The sequence below is a fragment of the Mesoplodon bidens genome (assembly GCF_964165515.1).
Source record: "Mesoplodon bidens genome assembly, chromosome: 18".
In the NCBI taxonomy this organism is placed as follows: domain Eukaryota; kingdom Metazoa; phylum Chordata; class Mammalia; order Artiodactyla; family Ziphiidae; genus Mesoplodon; species Mesoplodon bidens.
Genome location: NC_138175.1, coordinates 3,295,045 through 3,303,885, shown reverse-complemented (window position 1 = coordinate 3,303,885; position 8,841 = coordinate 3,295,045). Strand labels below are relative to the sequence as shown.

General features: G+C 44.4%; 1 long non-coding RNA gene across 1 annotated transcript in view; it reads right to left on the bottom strand.

Annotated features, from left to right (window-relative positions):
- Positions 1-448: 448 nt before the first annotated feature.
- LOC308606022 overlaps positions 449-8,841 on the bottom strand; it is a 32,454-nt gene continuing 24,061 nt past the window's right edge. Inside the window, exon 5 of the long non-coding RNA XR_014013759.1 lies at positions 449-717. This is a non-coding gene — a long non-coding RNA (uncharacterized lncRNA). The remainder of the gene's footprint in view (positions 718-8,841) is intronic.

Sequence of the window (8,841 nt, the reverse complement as noted above, 5' to 3'; positions counted from 1 at the left end):
GGCTGACAAGGAAGCATTCTTAACACATGGTCGTTTTTCCTAAAAAGTCACCCACTCCAATCTCTATCTTTTCCAACACATCTGAGGTTGGGATGCTAGAAATTAGGTCCTCCCACACATTCACCTAATGTGAAATTTTTTTTTCAACACTTTCAGTTTTCTTCCCCCTCAGTGATTTCACATCAGCAAACTCAGCCACAATCCATGTCTTATCATGATCATGTTGAAACATAAACATTTCTCTCAATAATGTTTCACACACTCATCTGCAGTGCATTCATGCAAAAACGACAGCGTCCCCATAGTATTCCAGCTCATTTGTTTAAACTTACAGTTAAGTAGCTTCAGACCACATAGAGAAGACTCAGGGTGGGGATAGCAAAAGCAGATTCTAAAATGTCAGACTTTAAAGACCACCAAATCTGATTCTCTCCTGTGTTAAAACTGAAAGCTGAAAAAAAAACACAAAAACCCCAATCAGGTTCAAAAACAACAACAACAAAAAAGTGAAAGCTGAGACCCAGAGGGGAGGAAACTCACTCAAGTGTACACAGTTGATTAGCAGCGGAGTGGGAATTTGAAGAGGATAATCACATCTGTCTTTCAGAGCATCCTTCACTTTGCTGAGATGCTTTGCCTTTCTGATCTCATTTCACACTCCGAGGAGCCCGTGAACCAGGGAGCTGGGTACCATGCCCCCATCTCACTGCCGAAATACTGAGGAGCAAGAAGGCCAAAGGTCCTGCATGAGAACACGTAACCAGCGAGTGCTAAGGCTACAACCCAACTCTCCTTAAGTTCAGATCATGCCCTTTTAATTAGATCAAGGGATCCTGGGGGTTTTCATAAAGGACAAGAAAGAGTGTGCATGAGGCAGTGGCTTTCAAACATTTAAAAATACATCCCTAATAAGTCATTTTACCTGGGTCTCCGGAGCAGTGGAGGATGCTACCTGGCCTCCATTCTCTTTCTTGCTTTTAGTACTAGAACCCCCTAAGTCTGAGTGGGCACCCAGTTGCTCAGCTGGAAGATTACATTTCCCATCAGTCTCTCCTAGCAAGTGAGTATGACCTGGAGGCTACCTTCCGGCCTATAGGATGTGGGAAGAAGGGTGTGCACCACAGGTGGGGCCCTTGGAAAAGGAAAGCACCTGCCTTCCGCTTCCTCTCCACCCTCTCCTGTGGGCCGTATGGCTTGCTGCAGGCAGGGGCCAGGCCAGGCCAGGCTGATGAGGGTCACACCCAGGGGAGGTAGAACACCCTGGGAAGGATCTGGGGGTCTAGATTATCCCACAGAGCACAGCTGTCTACTAACCCTAGCCCCCTGCCCACCTCTGGCTGGGTGCAGACAGGGAAGCAAACTTCTACCTTGTTGAGCCACCATATTGTGTGTCCCTTTAATACAGCAGCATAGTGTAGCCCTGACTAACATGCCCAGGCTACATCACACACACACGTGCATACTCACGCAAACACACACACACACACGCACAACAAAACAGATGTTTCAGAGATGATGCCACTTCTTACCATGTGAAATGTGCCTTGGTCTAGCCCATTCCATTCCATTCTGCCCTGCTCTACTTTTTTTTAAAAAAAAAAACAGATATGGGACTTCCCTGGTGGAGCAGTGGTTGAGAGTCCGCCTGCCGATGCAGGGGATGCGGGTTCGTGTCCCGGTCCGGGAAGATCCCACATGCTGCGGAGCAGCTGGGCCCGTGAGCCATGGCCGCTGAGCCTGCGCGTCCGGAGCCTGTGCTCCACAACGGGAGAGGCCACAACAGTGAGAGGCCCGCGTACCGCAAAAAAAAAAAACCCAAACCAATAAACAGATATGACTCCTTCCCCTGACCTCATGACCCACTAATGGGTTATGACCTATAGGACTAGAGCACTTGTCTAGAGACAATGCATTAACCTTTGCCGAGGGACCCTTGAGCAAAGCACTTTGCAAAAAGAGGTGGAAGGAAGCACATACCCTGGCAGTTACGACAGATATGCACAAATGCACAGAAGCACGGAGCTCGGGAACGACAGGGGCACACTGTGGGCTGGTCTCTGGAGTTGGTGGATGCCGCCCGCAGGGCTCCGCGGAGGCGAGTGCATAACGGGGCGGGCACTGACTTTGCATCCAGTAGCGTTAAAGCATCCTGAGAGTCCAAGTGTGCACCTCTGCACTCTCCAGCCACGCTGGCACCTTTATACACTCAAGCTCAGGTGTGCCAAGGACCAGGTGCCGGGAATAACGAGGCCCTGCTCCTCTGGGCAACTCACCCAGACCACCCGTTCTCTGCTTTCCATTTTCTGGGAGAATTTTCATCTTCCTCAGGTCTGCTCCCACCTCTCCCCTCCTCTTGGCTAACTTTACAAGCAACAGTGGCACTGTAAGAAAGAGTCCTTTGGGCTTAACATAGTGGCCGCGTGGCCCTGAGGAAGTTAGGGGAACTCTTCAGTACTCGGTCTGTTCACCTGTAAACTGGGTGCAGTGGCACCTGTCCAGAGAGGACTGGACTCCAGTGAAAAGAGTCAGGCGGCTGGTGTCCTTGAGCACCTACTATGTGACAAGTATTAAATCGGGTACCGGGTTCAGAGAGCATAAAAGTGGTGATGTATGTAGGGTGCTGATGAGGGGTCTGGCTGGTTTTCGGGTTGTGATGTCACCTATCACGGTGTGGCTTTTACCATCATTCTGGGATAGCTGGCAGGTAGCAAAGGGTGGAGAGAGGATTTTCACCTGCAGAGCTGACAACAGAATGAAACTTTCATGGCAGTCAGGGCAGCCTCAGAGGGGAAATTTCCATCTCAGCAAGAAAAGGCATTCATTTCTACCTATTTGGGTTGATGGATTTGTCCACTGAAACCCATTTGAAGAATATATATATATATATATATATATATATATACCTTTTTTTAAACGACATTTAGTTTATTTTGAGTTAAAATAAACCTCAGTAAATATTTTTGTGATCTCTCCTTACCCTGCCACAAATAAAATATAATGAGCTCGACGTTTAGATAATCCTCTGATTTTTCTCAGTAGACATTTTAGATAAAAGACAAAGAGTTTCTTATTTTGGGGTTCATAAAACATTCTACATTTATGGCTTCATTTTTCTGAAATCCAGATCAAAGCCTGGCTGTGAAATTTTACTGTCCCACTGCTCACGGGTCTGTTGACTTACTGCATACTTCAAAATTCCCTTCTTCCCTCCAGACCCTCTGACCACCTTCTTTAAAAAAAAAAAAAAAAAAAAAAAAGGACATTTGCATTTTGTTCTATTCAGTACCTTGAAGATGTAGATTGGCAGAGTGAGGCTGGGGGAGCTGAAACAACATTTTCCTGGGTTCTAATTAGAAGAATTAACTGTATTCATAGCAAGGCCCTCTCCTAGAGCCCCTGATTCCCCCATGAAGCAAGATGTTCTTGTGCTGAATGCAAGTGAGGTTGGTCATTCATAGCCTGTGATCTCCGCCCCCTACCCCGTTCACTAGATGCCTTTATGATCTTTGTTTATATTAATCCCCAAAGAACTAAGCTTCATTTCATTTTATTTGGTAGAGAAACCCAACAGCGAAAAGTTCAGGAGACCCAAATGTTTCCATAATTGCTTTGAGTTCTGAATGTATTTCAGGCTGACAGCAAAGATAAAAAGCCCCTTGCGGTCTGGTGTTGGGAATCATTTTTCAGTGCTGTGTGTGGGAAATTGAGCCTGGGCTGCAATGGGGTGGGTTCAGGGAGGCTGGAGTTTTCAGACTGCAGTGAAATGGGCCCCCGCTGTCACTTTAAATCATCCCTGCATTTCAGGCCTTGGTATCAATCACACCTCGGATGAACAACACCACGTTGGAAACAAATTTGGGGAGAAGCAAACAGGGGGCGGCTGGGCTCTTGTTTACGTCTTCTGTCGTGTTTCTTAAATTGTTCACATTTTCTTTTTCCACCCACTTGGATAATTCCTGCTTTCAGTGGTGACGGAAATGAACAGGGGCCAGAATACTACAAGCTATTCCCATGATGATTGCAGCTGAGACCACAGGCCAAACCATGGATGTGTCATGAGAAAAGCCGGGTCCTGCACAGTTTCCTGGGCTGCAGAGGCTCCCGGGAAGTTTGGAGAACTGGGGTCTTCTTCCCCCATAACAGGGTGGATCCACCCAGGATCTGCTCTTTGGCACCATCTCAACTTTTTACCTTTATTTTTTCCATCTGAATAATGGGCCCATTTTGTGTTGCCACTTTGTATAATTCTAAAAATCTCTGCAAATAATTTCAACATGGCTGTGAAATACATAGGAAATTGAGATCCTTAGAGCGAGAAGAGTCCTGCATAGGGCATTTTCCTAGGAACTCAATGATCATGCCTCTAAACTTTTCCAGTATCTTAGGAGCCATTCCCACATGGAGTTCAGTTTGGGGGGAAATTTCAGGAAGTACTTAGTTTGAGCAGTGGTTCTCAAACTTTTTGGTCTCAGAACCCCTTTACAATCTTAAAAATGACTGAGAGTCCCAAAGAGTTTGGTGTCTGTGTGTTATATCTATTATTATTCACTGTATTAGAATTTAAACTGAGAAACATTTAGAATATTTATTTTAAAATAGCAATAATAAACCCATAACCTGGGGCTTCCCTGGTGGTGCAGTGGTTAAGAATCTGCCTGCCAATGCAGGGTACATGGGTTCGAGCCCTGGTCTGGGAAGATCCCACATGCCGCGTAGCAACTAAGCCTGTGCACCACAACTACTGAGCCTGCGCTCTAGAGCCCACGAGCCACAATTACTGAGCCCTGCGTGCCTAGAGCCCGTGCTGCACAACAAGAGAAGCTACCGCAATGGGAAGCCCGCACACCGCAACTAAGAGCAGCCCCCACTCATCGCAACTAGAGAAAGCCCGTGAGTAGCAATGAAGACCCAACGCTGCCAAAAATAACTAAATAAAATAAATAAATTTATTTTAAAGAACCCATAACCTACATAGTTCACTTTTAATGAAAAATAACAGTATGTTCCCAACCCCCCCCCAAAAATCAGTGAGAAGAGTAGCATTGTTTTAGCATTTTTGCAAATCTCTTTGATGTTTGTTATAATAGAAAACAACTTAATTTTTAGTCTGCTTTCTGACTTTGACGTAATATTGGGTTGGCCAAAAAGTGCGTTCGGGATTTTCTGTAACGTCTTACAGAAAAATCCAAATGAAATTTTTGGCCAACCCAATACGTTTTGATTGAAGTATAAGAAGAAAATCCACCTCACGCAGATAGCTGGAGAAGGGCGGAGTATTTTGATAAGGCTCTCAGATCACTGGAGCTTTTCTTCTTTGATACTACACCAAAATTTGACAAGTGGCAGTTTCATAAAGGTTAGTTGCAATGTGGAATCTGAAACCCTGTGAATGGACTTTTAATTCTCTGGTGCATTAAAATACATCGGTGTAACTGGTGTCTCTGGCACTCTGAATGGATCTTTTACCCGAGGAAGGAAGGAAATCACCGAGCACCCACCGCACACCCATTCTTTCTGTTACATCATTGAATTCTTTCCTGAATTCATACATTATTGAACTGAGCACATAAAATAACCAAATACTATATGAAGCACTGGCAAAAAGTGAAGTTGTCAAAGACCAGCTCCTGCCTCCAAAAGGAGCTATGAAATGGAAAGAGGCTGAACGGGAGTTAGACAGACCTCGGTTGAAATCCAGCTCAATCTCTCACTGTGCTGATGTTCAGCAGTAAACAGATTTGTGAAACGCTCCTTAGAAAACAAAACGATTTGAGGTTCAAATAAGTTTGTGAAGCACTTCCTCCCTCATGAAGATTTTGAATGCACAATGGGAAGATAAGGACTCTTTAAGTCCTTTAGTAAAGAACCTTGTTTAACTCAGCATCTTCCAAACTTACTTGATCACGGGCTCTTTTTCACGAAATGCCTGCTGGCCTATTGACTAAGCATGAGAACATCAGACTTGGTAATCAGACTTGGTTCTGGTGAGGTCTCCTAAATCGCTGGGTACCCTGGAAAATTCTCACCATCAATGGACGCTGGGGACAGTAAGACCTGCTCTGACTGCCTTGCCCCGGGTTATGCCATTTAATTCTTAGAGCAATCTTAGAGGGGAGGGTATCATTACACCTGCTTTACAGCCGAGGAAGCAGACGTTTAGGGAGGATAATAACTAACGAGGTTGCTCATCGGGTTTCTGGTGAGGCCAAGACTCAACCCAGATCTAGCTGGTAGACACCACCTTGCCTGATGGTCAGGGTCTCCTTGTTTGGTCTTTTGCATTGACTCACACTGCATTCTTATTTGCATCTTGCATTTTATCTAATTTTTGGCCTCTTAGTCTTATCTCTTGGCTGGATTGCAAGCCCCTGGAGGGGTCAGGGATGGCTTCTTGGCCAGCTGATTTCTGCTCAGTGCCTCCTCTGTGGTGGGTGTTCAACGATGTGCATTAATGGACTGACTGAGCCCACACTGGGCTTCTTTTCTAGCCAAGTGCTCAACTCTTGGTGCCCCGAGTGTCCGTGCTCTGGTCTTTGGGGCAGGGGTGGACCAAAAGGCAAGCTGATTGTTTTTCTCATCCCTCTGTGAATGCTGCTTAGCATTGAACCCACCCTGTCTACACACTAATGCTATGTCTCCCAGCTGCAACCATGCAGAAGACACAACCCAGAGACCCCGCTGTTGTCTCTTCCATGGGGAAGGGAAGACGTTCTTCTAGCGCACACGGCCACAGAATAGATATGAGCCATTAGATGGGCAGCTCCACGGATACGATGCTTAAGAAAAGGGTCAATTCCTTGCTCAACTTCTTAAAGAATGTGTCTGGAAGTGTGATTTTATTAACTCACACGTATTCTTTTGGTTTCTACCATGTTCTCAGCACCATGAGTTAGTCCAGAGAAGTTTAAGACCCCAGTCCATGAATCTACTCTGAATTTATTTAATCAGACTTTCTTTGCTGTCAGGGTTTCCATAGATTTTTTTTTTTAAAAGAAAGCCAGAGATCTGATTAATTTTCATGAGTATTTCACGTGAACCTGCTTTCTATCAAATCATCTGTGTTTCCTAATCTACAAAAAGATGTGTGTTAATTCTTTTCTTTCTCAGAAAGTGTTTGTGAACTTTCAAGGGAAAAAAAAACTTGGAAAAATGAATAGCAATTTCAGGAATTTCCAGAGTAAATGAGGCTTTGAGCAGAGCCTATGATCAGTGTGCATAATTCATTAAAAACAAATCACTCTGCAAAATTGGGTAAACCAACAGCCTAAGACTGTCTCTGTGTGCCATGTGGCGGCCATTTAGTTCATGGCTGTTGCTAATGAAGCTCTTTATATAAATTTGAGAGTAAACAGATTTGGACAAATTTATTTGCTAGGAAAGCAGCAGCCGCTATCCCTGCCCAAATCACACAGGCCCTTAAAATGTGGTTTGGAGAAAATTATCCTTCTAGAGACGTGTGTGTGTGTGTGTGTGTGTGTGCGCGCGCGCACGCACGCGCATGCCCATGTGCCCTTGTGTGCATCGTGTAGAATTATTTTGCGTTATTGCAAAGCTCTGGAGACAGAGACTCTATGTTTTAAATAACTAATCACTTTCAAATAGGGGACCGATTAAGCAAACAAGAGCAGTCATAGAACTGAGCTTGTGCTATAAGAACAGGTGATAACATAGTGAATCCGGTTCTATGCCTCGTGTCTTACCATCTTCTCAGCAACCCTGTGAGATACTACAGCCCAGGCTGAGCTAGGGGAGGGGATGTGCACTTTATACATTAAGCATCTTGCAAGCAGCAGACTGAAGACTGAAGAAATTCAGGTTTTTGAGTCCGAAGTATGTGCTTTGAGTCCAAAGTATTGCACTTTATTCATAAATCTGGAAGATTCTTTGGAAGAAAATGAAACTGAGAATGCATATCGTATTTAGCAATTTGAATGTAAAGGGGTAATTTTGGACCCATGTGTTCCAGATTAGATGTGGGCCATGCTCATATTCACCTCCAAATTGCGGGTCCTCCATTTTACCTTTTGTAGATAGGCATGGTATTTAAAGTTTTTAGTTGTTTCTGTTTTCTTTCTGTTTGTTTTGCTTCATTTTAAAATTATCCTAATAGGAGACAATCAATTTAAGTTCAGAATTATGACTCAAAATATTCCAGTGAACATAGTTCTGGGTTGTTGATGGAGTTCTGCAGGAAGGAAAAACACTATCACTTTATCTACACAACGGTTCTCGTCTGGCATTGGATAGAGTTCTGTAATGATTTCATGACTGATGTGAAAATGTCACCTAGTCTTAGACATTTAAAATATATTACAGTGAGCTCTGTAAAAAGCAACAACAATGACAACAGTGAAGTTTCACCCTAAAAGCACGTTCCTATGCCGACAGATTAATTCCGGAAGTAACCCTGAGCTAAATGTTTCCAGAGGCAAAGCAAAGGATCTGTGTGGTGCGGTGACCAGGACAGCTCTTAGAAAAGTTTTTCCAACTTGTTTTGCAACCTGGGATCTTGTTATTCCTTTGTTGACTTAGCTGTTTTCACTAGATTTGAAAGTGGCCATTTCTGGCAGCCTTCTCGTTCCACTCAGTATGGAAGCCAACCTCAGATACGGAAGTATCTCTTCCTAAACAGACACCCATGCTAGGCTAGGTTCACAGAGAAGTGGTTCGCAAGGGTGAGCCATGGCAACTCGTTATTTTCTCCCTGTGGTCTGGATTCCTGAGGAAAACTTTGACTCTTTTCTGATGCTTTTCCACCTTATTTACTTGGGGAAAAATTACAGAACACGTGAATATTCTGAACGGTTTCCAGAACGATTACACTTGCCGGTGAGCGATTCT